The 14,361-nt window shown below is 41.4% G+C and overlaps 1 protein-coding gene across 1 annotated transcript in view; it reads left to right on the forward strand.

Moving 5' to 3' along the window:
• MTUS2 (microtubule associated scaffold protein 2) overlaps positions 1-14,361 on the forward strand; it is a 589,758-nt gene that overhangs the window by 467,016 nt on the left and 108,381 nt on the right. The window lies entirely within an intron of this gene.

Consider the following 14,361-nt stretch of genomic DNA (forward strand, 5'->3'; position numbering starts at 1 on the left):
GGGAAACTTACTGGTGCGGAACATAAAACTGGTTCAGGGACAGTCACTTTGGGGCCCATTTAAAATAAGTTGACCTATATTGTGTATAATTAAACCTCAAGTACGGGTTGCATTTTGAAAAATGCATTTGCGCTAAGGAATATTTTTCAGTGCACCACAGCAAAATTCCCAAAGAAGGAGAGAAAAATAATCTGTGTGTATTTATAAAACATCTCTTTGCATGAATATATTTTGTGAGAGGAAAACAACAAGGGAAATGTGACAGCCAAAAGAATAATCATCTCTTCTCCTGGAAGAGACTTTTTTTTTTTAATAACAAAACAAAGTAATGATGGGTTCCATTTACTTATCCAAGCCCAGGGGAAATCTTATGTTCATCAGACTCTTGATATTATCTGACCTTTCTGATATAACGATGATTTACGCCCGCACTCAGTAAAAGCACCATATTTTTGTAATCCAAGTTCTGCTTGGGATGCAGAACTTTGTGTGTGCATTCACACTCTGGGGACTGTTCCAGTCCGGAGAGAGGGAATCCAAAGAGTCTATGAGAAGAGCTTGGAAGAATTCCCATGTCCATTACTCGTCTGTGTTCCTTGAGAGCTGCAGCATGAAAACCAAGGCCTCTGCCATTTGTGATTGCTGAGTAGCATGTTCTCTATGGATTTTCCCTTATCTCAGTCCTGACAACAGCTTGGGTACATGAGGCCTGTCCAGCCACAGCTGCTGACATCACTCCAGGGACACATACTGCAGAGAGCCAATGCCTCCACAAGATATAGCCTCCTCTGCTCAGTTTGCAAACCAGTCAAACATGGCAGCCCCAGGCTTGGACCCCAGCCAGCAATGCTCCTGGTCCTGCTCCTATGACCAGCCTGTCTTCATTGAAGCCATCTAACCTTACTTATTTCCAGCTGAAAACAGATTCTAATTCCTGCTTAAGTAGTCTAGTGGCCTAAAAGCATTTAGGTATAGTTTTAAAAATACAACTGGGGGGCAGGGGGAACCACTGTATCAGTTTTTAACACCTGTTTTGGGACTGGATTTTAATCCCAACCCATTAGATTCATCCATTCCTTAATTTCTTCTTCTTTGTCAAAGGTGTACCAGACGTGGTGTTGGGGCCTCAGTGTCCAGCAGGGAACAAGACCACACTAGCTTCCAGAGTACAGTTTATCAAGATGAGATAAAGTCTTAGGAGTCCCATAAGGCAGGCTGAAAATAAAGTCAACATTTTTAAAGAAACACAAGGTCATTCTATCAGAATGCTTTCCCAAAACATGTTCTTTGATGGTCCAACCAGAAGATCATTTCTGATTGGGTAACTCTATGGGCCTGACCCTATCCTCTGAGTAATGATGGTGGGACAGCCCTCAGTGCAGGACATGCCACACTCACAGATGACTGAGTTGTCCTGATCTAGTTGCCCAAGTTCCCAGGTAGAAAATGGGCAGTAGGTACAGATGTCAGGGATAACCAAGAAGGTTTCAGTTGCTTCCTTCTCCAGGACTTTCCTTATTTGTCTTCCTCTACCCTTCAGAAAAGGGGGGATAGAGAGTTCCCTTAGCTCTCTACCCCATCACAGCCACACTTGGCAGTGGGTCCCAGTATCCCCTGTACTCAAGTCTTCAGGGCTGGTTGCCTATTGCCGGACTTGGCTGCAGTCCTCCCTTTACTGGTCTGTCCATTCACACCATCTTGGAGACAGACAAGACAGAGCTGCTGCGTGCCAGAGCCGTCAGTGATAGAATCACCAACCACATCTCATCCAGACATGAAGCAAAGTGAGGCATTTCCTGGTTTGCCAGAAGAGAAGAGAGACTCCCACCAGTTCAGAGAAAATCACGGTTATTTTAGCTTTTGGATCAAATCCTTCCCAGCACTTTTCCACACTGGGAAAGGTAGACTAGGTCTCAAACAGAGCACCCCGCTTCACTACATAGAGCTTATTTCAAAAGAAGCCTGTTATTGTAAGAGGCCCTCACTGATTGTGAGAAGGATGAAAGAATTACCTACTTAGAATGCTTTGAATAAACCAATGGGTAGAATAAACAAATGAGAGAACACACCGAAGTGTAGGACCCTCACCAGGTAAAGCTTTCCTTTTGTGAAAACAAAACAAAACAAAACACTTGTTCTGCTACTTGTGAAAATGGTAATGACGATTTTTTTTTTAGATTTTTTATTTATTTATTCGACAGAGAGAGATCACAAGTAGGCAGAGAGGCAGGCAGAGAGAGAGAGAGAGGAGGAAGCAGGCTCCCTGCTGAGCAGAGAGCCCGATACGGGACTCGATCCCAGGACTCTGAGATCATGACCTGAGCCGAAGGCAGTGGCTTAACCCACTGAGCCACCCAGGCGCCCGGTAAGGATGATTTTATCCAGGACTTCCATGACAGATGTCATGACTATCACTACAGAGGAAAGAGACTGGACTGACTCCAAATACAACAAAGATAGCTTGGGAATTACAGTCCAGGAGCAGAGTGAGGGAGGAAGTGATGGAAAACTACCAGGAGAAGACCTCAAGGGCAGGAGGTCTTGCTAAAGGACTTGACTAGATTCTTCTTGAAGGCAGCCCAAGGCCATCAGGTATCGAGGGTGTGATGAGCAATTTGATCAGATGTGGAAGGTGATTGATAAGATATCAGAGAAGGGGGGATTCTTGGGAAACTAATAAAGTGTGATTCTTGGTGGCCAAAGGGTGCTAGGCATGCTGAAAAGAAGGTCCACAGAAGCCTCGTCATAAAGAGGACTCATGAGAGCTGGACTAAAGTTTGGTCAAGGACAGAGTTTTCGTCAGGTTGTATTTGTCAGCAAGTTTTAATGAGAAGTTGAATTTTTTCTACATTTTCTTATTCAAATACAATTAACATACAGTGTTATATTCATTTCAGGTATATGTACATATAATTATATACTTCAGCAACTGAGTCCAGCTGCCCAATTACTCCCGCAGAAGAGAGTAACTCTAGTAAGCCTGCATTCTCAATAAAGGTTTTAGAAATAGAAAAGTCATGGCAGCTCTTTCCTGAATGTGTGGCAGAGCTTAGAGCTATATGGAAAGCAGTCTCACTGTCCCTGATAGGACTATTTGCACCATACACCAAGGGAAGTGTCTCTGGACCAGCTCCTTTTGCCAATAAGTCTTGCCACATGTCTTGGTAGACCTTCCACTCCAAGGATTTAAACATTTAAATCCACAGAATCTTGATGTTTTCATTTCTCCTTTCTGCAGGTATTTATTGAGAGCCTGCTGTGTGCTAGGCAGGATGGTAGACACTGGGGATGGAGCTGGTGGGGAGGAGGTAACAGGTTATAAGTAAACTCATTGAATTTACAGGTAAGTGTAAGATCAGAACTATAATGGGTGGGCCCGTGGAGTGGCACATGGTACAGTGGGGACACATCAGAGCAGAGCTGACCTCTCCTAGGAGGGAGAGGGAGAGAATGAATTCAGGGAGGTCAGTGGGGGAGGGGACTGTCATCCAAGAGATGACAGCATCCTGGATAACGGTGGAGTGGGGAGAAGCAGATAACATGAAGAGATACCTGGGTGGTAGGAGTCAGTAGGACTGGTTGCAGCATTGGCATTGGGGCTGCTTAGGAGAGGTGTTTAGGGAGAGCTTGGCTTCCGATTGCTCAGCTGGGTGGCTGATGATGATGCCATTTACAGAGACTGAAATGGTGCATTCCACAGTCTAGGGAACTGAGGTCCTATCAGCACAGTCAGCATTTTAAAATCCTGTTACTGACATTTACACCTATTAATATAAAAACCGAGAACTCTCTTCACCTGTCACACCTAGATGTATAGCGCCGCATACATGTCACATCCATATGATGGTGCCAATGCTTCGCTGTGCATGCATTTACTGGGGCACAGAACTTTGTCATACTGCCCTATGAAATTGCAGCCCTGTAGCTCTGAAGATCATGTCTACAGATAGGAGGCCAACAAAATGGCATCTAGTTGCCTTCCTTGGTAATCTACTGAGGCAAAGAGATTACTGAGAATAATCTTTGTTCTCTAGGATCTAAAGTCTGCTTCTGTCTACACACACAGAGCTTGAGTTTCTTATTTTATTTTGGCTTCTTAATTATCAACACAGCTAAAAACTGAGGTTTTTGTTTATTTTTTAAGTGTTTATTTAAATTCTAGTTAACATACAGTGTTAATATTAGTTTCAGGTGTACAGTTTAACAATTCAACAGTTTCATAAAATATTGCTAGAACTGACAAATGAATTCAGCAAAGTCGCAGGATCCAAAACCAATGTGCAGAAATCTTGCATCTCTATACACCAATAATGAGGCAGAGAAAGAGAAATTAAGGAATCAGTCTCATTTTACAATTGCACCAAACCCCAAAAGATAACCTAGGAAAAAACCCAACCATGAGGTAAAAGACCTGTACCATGAAAACTATAAAGCATTGATGAAAGAAACTGAAGAAGACACAAACAAATGGAAAGACATTCCATGCTCATAGATTGGAAGAAATATTGTTAAAATGCCTATACTGCCCAGAGCAATCTACACATTTATTGCAGTCCCTATCAAAATACCAACAGCTGTTAATGAATCATTGAACACTACATTAAAAACTAATATGTTGGCTAACTGAATTCAAATTTAAAAAAATACCAACAGCATTTTTCACAGAGCCAGAACAAACAGTCCTAAAATTTGTATGGAGCCACAAAAGAACTCATATAGCCAAGGCAAAGAAAAAGGAAAGCAAAGCTGGAGACATTCTAGACTTCAAGTTATATTACAAAGCTGTAGTGGTCAAAACAGCATGGAACTTGCACAAAAGACACATGGGTCAATGGGACAGAATAGAAAAGCCATAAGTAAACCCAGAAATGAACGCACGGCTATGTGGTCAATTAATCTTTGACAAAGGAAGAAAGACAATGTAATGGCAAAATGACAGTCTCTTCAGCAGATGGTGTGGGGAAAACTGGACAGCAGCATGCAGAATGAATCTGGACTGCTTCTTACACCACACACAAAAATAAGTGCAAAATTGACCTAAATGTGAGACAGGAAGCCATTAAAATCCTAGAGGACAACATAGGAGTAACCTCTTTGACATCAACCATAGCAACTTCTGACTAGATGTGTCTCCAGAGGCAAGGGAAACAAAAGCAAAAATAAACTATGGGACTTCATCAGGTTAAAATCTTCTGCACAGTGAAGGAAGCAATCAATAAATCTAAAAGGCAACCTATGGAATGGGAGAAGATATTTTCAAATAACATATCTGATATAAGGTTAGTGTGCAAAACATATGAAGATGTTATAAAACTCAACATCCCAAAAATGAATACTTCAATTAAAAAATGGGCAGAAGACATGAATAGACATTTTCCCAAAGGTTGTTCTTTATAATCATCAAAGTCAATTAATTAAACCACCTTTGCCAGCATTGCAAATAGGGAAAATATCTTAGGACATTTAGATTTATGAATGACTTACATTGGATTATCACCTCTGAGTAGAATTTGAGTTTGACTCCATGGGTGTATGATTTTTGGTGGATACATTCTCAGCTCTTGTATCCATATGAACTGAAAAAGACAGATCCATTTTTATGTCTTACTGTACATAACTTGCTCAAGGCTATTGTCTCACCCCAGCAGTATTTCTTACTGTCGTTACAAAGGGCCACCTGCATCTACCCACTCCCTTTTTTCTCATAACAGTAACAACCTATAAATTAAGCTTATTAAGATCTCATGCACATGGTTACATACTTGATGCCTCTGTTCTCATTGAAATTGATCTAAGTTTTAATCATAGTTTCCTTTTACCAATAGAAAAGAGAAACCAAAGGTTGTTTTGACAGTAGTCCTTTTTTTTTTTTTTTTTAATACAAACTTCTGGAAGGAAAAAAGTATAGAGAATCATGTGTAGGGTTAGGGGTTTATGAGAGCATCAAGAATAGCTTGTGAGTGAAATCAATTGATCACACAGTGGGTTTGCGAGATGCTCTCACACTGAGCCTGAAAAGATGTTTTGGGGTTCCTATTGGGCTGAAATAAGTGTTGGCTAGAGCAGCCACTATAGATAGTTCTACCATCTACCAGATGGTATTACTTTTGAGAAATCCCTGAAGAGCTATTCATAGTTACAGTTGGTTTGAGGCTCAATGGAACCCCAAGAGCTTTGGTTACACCTGAAACAAGTGTCACAATACCAGGGTTACTCCCTCCCCAGTCCTCTGCTATGGTGATGGTGTGACAGGAACTCTACTGTGGTCACATACAGTGTGTAGTGCACAGGAGGGTTAAGTTAGGTAGGTCTGATCTTTAGACAGCTTTGAGGATGGGGGAATATCCTAGATTGGGAGTACCCTTAAGAGGTTTAGGGACCTTCTTAACACTGTCCATTCTTTTCAAATGTTTTCAATTTTTTATTGTGAAATATAAAGATAGTAAATAATAAAATATAAAACAAAATTTACCCTTTGACCATTTTTAAGCATATAATTCAGTTGTGTTAAGTACACTGTTGTGCAATCTTTACCACCATCCATCTCTAGAACTGTTTCATTTTCTCCAACTGAAACTGTGTTACCATTAAACTCTGACTCCCAGTTTCCCCTCCCCCCAGCCCCTGGCAACCACCATTCTCCTCTCTGTCCCTGTGAATTTGACTACAGCTCATACCTCAGATGAGTGCAGTCACACAGTCTTTGTCCTTTTTCATCTGGCACTTTTCATTCAGCGTGATGTTCTCCAAGTTCATCCTTGTTGTCACATGTGCACTTTTGGTCTTCGAGATCTCTGCAGAGCACTGGGAAAACAGAGTCAAGTCCCCACACCATAGGGACATTCAGCTGAGACAAGAGTCCTCAACTCCCATCACATCCTCTCTGGACCAATCTGATCCTGGGGAAATTAAGCAAGAATTTTCATAAAGTCAGGTATATATATTGGGGAATCCTTTACATACCGTAAATTTCACACTTTTGCTGTACATTTATGTGAGGTTTTTTAAAAAGATTTTTATTTATTTATTTGACAGAGAGAGAGAGAGAGAGTGTGTACAAGTAGGCTGAGAGGCGCGCGGGTGGGGGGGGAAGCAGGCTCCCTGCTGAGCAGAGAGCCCAATGCGGGGCTCGATCCCAGGACCCCAAGACTATGACCTGAGCCAAAGGCAGAGGCTTAACCAATGAGCCACCCAGGTGCCCCTATTTATGTGAGTTTTGGTGCAGTAATATTTTAAAACATACCTAGCTCAGCAATTGATAAAACTGAGAAGTGGGTGTGTGTGAGGTACCTGGTACATTCACAGAGACAGAAAGTAGGCTGGTGGTGGCCAGGAGCTGGGGAGTTAGTGTGTGACTGCGACAGAGTTTCATTTCAGGAAGACTAAAAATTTCTGGAGATGATGGTGGTGGTTGTATGACAATATGAACGTCCTTAGTGCCACCCAACTGTACACTTAAAAATGGTTTTAAGTGTATCACCTGTGCAGTGATAGTAGATATTCGGGAATCCAGAATGGTTGTAGTCAAAGAAAGAAAAATTGTCTGTTCCTTTTCATGGACTGAATTGGAGAAATCCATACATAACATATTTGCAGGATTCCTCAATGAAGTGTGAGTGAAGGTAACGTAACTACACACGTCGTCTTTTCAGGGCCAGCTGGAGGCAAAGTCACAAAGAAGGCAGGATAACAACTTGTAGTCAACTAAAACTTCTAGATTCCTTTATTATTGTTTTGATATGTTGCAGTTTCTAGTGATCCCTAGGCCTGTCCAAAATATTGCCCAGCTTGGCAAACTTCGGTCTGGAAAGTGGCACAGAGTCGAAAGGCCGTAGCCCCCTGTTTTTTCCTTTTCTGACAGTAATCCCTGGAATGACCTTGAGCAAACCTATTACTGTGTTTCGTGGAGATCAAGTGGAACTATCACCTTGGAAAACTTTTAGCTTAGCCTTCTCTCCCCAAAATGGATACTCACCATTAACTCGTAACTTCCTAATTATTACTGGTGGGCCTGCAGGTCTCCCTGTGATCTATGTGCAGAATCTCAGTGAGATGTCGAGTTCTTCCCTCCCTTGTCATGTAGCCAACCAGTCACCAAGACCCAGACCCTACCTGGGTTGAGGACACAGTTCTTGGGTGACACTGAGGATGGGACTCAGGTTGTTTTCCCATTAGATTTTGTCCACAAGGTCAGTATTGTGATGAGCACAGGTAACTGTGCCACCAATCCTTCCTGAGTTAAATAGAATTTGAAAAACAGGTCTCTGTTAAGCACTATGAGAGTCACAATCTTTTTTTTTTTTTGAAGATTTTATTTATTTATTTGACAGAGAGAGATCACAGGTAGGCAGAGAGGCAGGCAGAGAGAGAGGAAGGGAAGCAGGCTCCCTGCCGAGCAGAGAGCCCGATGCAGGACTCCATCCTAGGACCCTGAGATCATGACCTGAGCCGAAGGCAGCAGCTTAACCCACTGAGCCACCCAGGCGCCCCCACAATCTTATTTTTAATATTACAGTTTTTAAAGTATGCTACAAATAATTTTACAATGATTCCTTTCATATCATTAATTCATTCAACAAATATTTCTGAATGCCTACAAGATACCAGGCACTGTTCTAGGCTCTGGAGAGCCAAGGTGGCGTTTCTGTCCTCATGACATTGTATTCTGGTGGGAAAGACATAAACACAGGTACAATATAATGTAATTTCATATGATTATAAATACCACCAAGACAATAATGCCAGGGTGATGGCATAAGGAGTATCTGAGGGTCGGGTGGGTTACTTGGCTGTAATCAGAGAAGAGGTGATTTGAATGCTATGAAGGAGTCAACCTTGTGAAAACGTGGAGGGAAGAATGTTCCAGCCAGAGGAAGCATGAAATGCACAGGTCCTGAGACAACAATGGGTTTGAGGTGTTCGAGAAATAACAAGAAGGTGTGGTTGGCATGCCAGGAATAAGGGGGCAAATAGAAGCAAATAAAGCTCAAGCATTACGGAGGACTCAGATCATCCATCAAGTGGCTTATTTGTTGTGATAAGTGCCGCTGGGTGGTTTTCACACAGATAGTGCATGAACTGATTTATGTGTTTGAGAGAACACCCAGGGCACTTTGCGGAGGACGATGGGGGAAAGGCTAGAGGGGAGGCAGGGAGATCAGTTTAGAGATGGGGAACATAACCCAAGTAGGAGGTCTGGTGGGTCAGACCAGGAGGACGGTGCAGGGGATGAAAGTGAATTTGGATATATTGTGAAGGTGGAGCGAACAGTGTGGGTGGATTAGATTTCAGGGAGGCAGTGAAGGCAAAGCGAGAAATCAGAGATGCCTTCTTGGTTCCTGGTCTGGATGGTGAGTGATTTGTGGTGCTGTTTAGTGAGACGAGAAAACTGGGGGATGGGGCCACTTGAGAAGACAAGATGTCTTCGCTGGAGAGGTACTTATGGAGTCCCAGCTGAGTTTTGCTTTATTAAGAAAATCCACAGCATTTATGCATGGCAGGACCAGGATTATTAATCAGATTGCCTGAAGTCCATATTTATCATCAGGCCTCTAGGCTCTGCTGTACTGCAACTTAACAAACCCTTCAGGGGATGCTACTTGTTTTGCTTAAATGGCTTTTTTAAGAAGACAGGAACATAACTCTTTCTGTCAGAATTCATTAATATATTCATTATGTAGGGGAAAATATTGTCGTGTTGTGCTTTCAAAATATGGTGTCTTTCAGATCTTTTTAAAATTGGGGCCCTGCAAAATTCATCAGTGGAAAGCTGAGAAGAGAAGAGAAAAGTCCTTGTCTGTCTCTCATGCTGTCAGATTTGAAATGGATTAAATGGCACCCAACTACACTGAGACATTCTTGGGGTCTTGTTTCTACAAGCCTCATGAAACTAATCGTAATTGTTTGCGGACTCAGGAACTTGTATTTTTATGTGTTTGTCCTCAGTTGTGGTTAAGATGTCAGTCAGTCACCCACTGGGGACAGAACAGTGCCAGACATGATGAAAGACTTTTTAAAAGCACAGTCACATGGTTTGCATTATCTAGAAGCGTATAATCTAAAGAAGGAAAGAGTGCCACCTCCCAAAACACTCAAAAACACAAACACAGAGAATATACCATCAATCTATAATAACTCCGGTTCTCTGGCATTTAAATCTGTATAGTAAAATGCTGTGTGGCAAAAATCCCAGAGTCACTATTAGCTTAGCCTAGAATAATGCCTGTTGTATAGAAAACATAGAGTAGTATTTGTTGAATGAATTAATGACATGAAAATAATTATTACAAAACACCACACAATTTGTAACATACATTTTTAAAATGTAATATTGGGAATGAAGATTGTGACTATCACAGTGCTTGGTACTAGATAGAGTTTTTTAAATGAAATTAAATCCAGAAGGATTTATTATGTAGCTACCATCGTGCCTATGTGGAATCCCAGGAAGAAATCCAAGTCAGCCACACGGGACTGCAGGAAAGACTGTGGCACCTCTGTTCAGAACTATTTTCTCCAAATAAGTGTACGTCTTTGTGCAGTTCCCAAAACCAAATGCTACTGGGGACATGACAAGCTGGCGTCCAGGGAACGGAGAGTGGTTTTCAGACTGTTTGCTCACTGGGAGGCAGTCCTTACCCAGGCCCGTGAGGCAGCCCCTGTCCAGGATCTGCATCCAGTTAGGATATTTGAGGCCAATTACATATAACAGTGGTTTGTTTTCATTGCTGTAATCCTTGACCATCAAATAAAACCCAGCCCTCCCCCACCTACCTGTAACTACCTCATTCCTTCCATGAACTGGTCTCAGGTTGAGTGCTCCAAAAGCAGTCTGAGACACAGATCTGAGAGCATATGAATTATAGTGAATTGTGTGCCAAGAAAACCAGTAAGAGAGCAAGGAAAGCCAGCTAGCAAAATGGCGGAGCTCTTAGGAACTCTGATGGCTGAGACCAACTCCAGAACTCTTTGAATGTCACCCAGTAAATGGGCCATAGCAGCATTTCCAGGTGAGGAATATGCTGCCTCCAAAATCCAAAGCAGCTTACCAAGGATTTTATTTCTTTCCTAACATTAGGAAGTACAAGCTACAATAAATGATCCTTTACTTTGGAGGAAATGTTGGGCCTTGCCATAGACCACTGGGCCCCTCAAAACATTATCAGTGTGTTGACCCCCTGTATCACTTCCTTCTGGACCACACGTATCTTAACAAGAACTTCACAATACTTGCCACTTTTTGCCCATCTGATTGGACTAATATGATTTCATCAATTCAGTGGCCCAATTCTGCAGATGTTTCCATGGCCTACGTCCACAGACCTTACTATGACAGTGAACAGAAGAATCATCAAGACGGTGGGGCATGGTTTTACTCAGTAATATTGTTCATCCCATAGAGGGTTAACTGCTTCAGATGCTTTGCTCTGATTGGCATGAAGACTGCCTTTACCAACTTAACAGCCACATATGACACACCAGAATCTATATTCATCCACTCTAGTAAATATTACCACACCAGGTATAGTCAGCCTGCTCTTTGGTTAGGTTTATGGTGGGGCAGTGTGTTTCACCATGATCCATCTGTTCCACTCCCGCTCCCAGGGGCAAGACTGATGAATTAAATGGGGCACATGAGGGGCACCTGGGTGGCTCAGTCAGTTGAGCATCTGCCTTCAGCTCAGGTCATGATCCCAGAGTCCTGGGATCAAGTCCTGCATTGGGCTCCTTGCTCAGCAGGGAGTCTGCTTCTCCCTCTGCCTGCTGCTCCCCCCTGCTTGTGCACTTTCTCTCTCTCTGACAAATAAATAAAATCTTAAAACAAAACAAAACAAAACCAGGGGATATGATGAGGAACAGTGACCTTGCATCCTTTAAGTCTTTGAGAGTGGCACTAACCTCTGCCCTTCCTTCTAGGATACAATTCTGTTTGTAATTTGCTACCTTACTCAGGATGAAACAATTTATGGACTGCTCCTTCACTAGTCCTTTTTTTAAATTTTTTTTTATTTTTATTTTTTTTCCTTCATTAGTTCTTACTCTGCATGCAAAAGAAGCAATGTGAGGGGTCTGTTAATTGCTAAGTACATCCATTCTGATCATACATTTATGAATTAAGGAAATAATCACGGAGGTCCAGGGACTCAGGGGACCCACTTGTATTTGAACCTGGTTCACAATGCCATTATCTGACTCCCATATGCTCCTAATCTAATAGGGGGTGCACCTGGAAAATGGGTATCAGTGTCTACCATGGCCTTGGAGCCAAATTCCGTCAGAACATCTGGGTATTTCCCTTTCTACAAAATACAACATTTTAACAAGATACCCAGGTTTGTATTTACCTTAAATCTGAGAAGCACTTCTGGAAACTATTCTACTTATGGGTTCCCTAGCTCTTTGTCCTTCTGCCAGATGCACCAAGAACTCCACAGTCATATGTGGACATTGCCCCATGGGTCCTTGTGGTTGTGAGCTTCCAACCGCGGTGGTGCTCTCGGGGCTGTTGCTTATCAACCCTTTTATTTGTTATTTTTGGTTTTTGTTTTTGTTTTTTAAAGATTTTATTTATTTTATTTGACAGAGAGAGATTACAAGTAGGCAGAGAGGCAGGCAGAGAGAGAGAGGAGGAAGCAGGCTCCCTGCTGAGCAGAGAGCCCGATGCAGGACTCGATTCCAGGACCCTGAGATCATGACCTGAGCCGAAGGCAGCGGCTTAACCCACTGAGCCACCCAGGCGCCCCTTTTATTTGTTTTTATCCTCTCCTCCATTTCCCCTCAACTATTCCAAATGCGTACCACTCCCTTCAAGCCCTAATGCAAATCCCTAATCCTACTCATAAATTAACTGAGTTTCAGTTAATATGTATTCAAATAAAATCATTATCTTGGCTCATGTATTCAATCTCTTTGAACACAATTTTTATATTTAGCTAATGCAAATTGACATGTTTTTCCAAGAAAGAAAGAGAATTGTGAAACAATTTTAAATTCGAAAGAAAAAGTAAAACAAATAAAACAAAAAACATTGATTTGATCTTGGTATTATTATATATATCCACATCTCTATTGTATTAATTGCTGTACTTCTCTGCATGTTTGATACATTGTACTGTACAATTTTAAAATGAAATTTAAAGATCACATTGGTACGAAGAAAAATTGGAAAAATTTTCCCAATAATTTCGGACCACTGGCCAGCCCACATGTTCCTCGTTATACTATTTGCCTAATCTTAAAAAACTGTAAGCCAAGAATTTAAATCTGAAACGACCTAGGGTCTGGAGAAAAGCAAAACCTCGCAAGAGGAATTCATTCTCAAATGAGGCCTCAAAGAATTCTTGTGGATAGAGTTCCAAATGAGGAGCACACAATATTTTTTAAAATCACAAAACACATCCACAAGAAGTCTCATGTTAAAGTCAGCAGAAATAACAAACAACGTCCAGAAGATTTACAATATTAAAATGATCATAAACAGTGTTCCAAAAAAAGTATGCATATTATGGTTTTTTTAAAGAGACAGAATCCAAAATATGATTTAGAGACTGTAAAAAGTGATCAAAGAATCAAGTATAAATTCTCAAACTTGAAAATGTAATAATTGAAACTTAATAGGGGAGTTCTATGGAACGATAATTCATGGACTACAGATTTGAAGAAATTACACAAGATGTAGCCTAAAAGAACAAAAAAAATGGAAAATATCAAAGAGATTAAGAGACTTAGAAGACAGAATGAAATAGACCAATGTATGTCATGAGAATTCCAGAAAAAAAGGAATAGAGGGAATTGGGAGAGGCATTACTGAAAATGATAATAACCAAGAATTTTTCAGAATTAATTAGTGACATTAATCCTCGGACTGAAAAAAAATGAATCAAAGTAAATAAAATAAATCCACTCCCTAAGTACTGTGTGGTGTAACTGCTGAACACAGAAAACAAACAGAAGACTATTCTAGCAATCACGGGGATTGCAGTGGGGAGAGTATTTATGAAAAGAGCAACACATTGAGCTCTTTTTTTTTTTTAAGGCTTTTTTTAATTTTTAATTTTTTATAAACATATAATATATTTTTATCCCCAGGGGTACAGGTCTATGAATTGCCAGGTTTACACACTTCACAGCACTCAGGAGGAAGAAGGCTCCCCAATGTCCATACCCCCCCTCTCGCAACCCCCCCTCCCCCAGCAACCCTCAGTTTGTTTTGTGAGATTAAGAGTCACTTATGGTTTGTCTCCCTCCCAATCCCATCTTGTTTCATTTCTTCTTCTTCTACCCCCTTAACCCCCCATTTTTCATCTCCACTTCCTCATATCAGGGCGATCATATGATGGTTTTCTTTCTCCTATTGACTTA

This window comes from Neovison vison, chromosome 5 (genome assembly GCF_020171115.1).
Source record: "Neovison vison isolate M4711 chromosome 5, ASM_NN_V1, whole genome shotgun sequence".
NCBI classification, from domain to species: Eukaryota; Metazoa; Chordata; class Mammalia; order Carnivora; family Mustelidae; genus Neogale; species Neogale vison.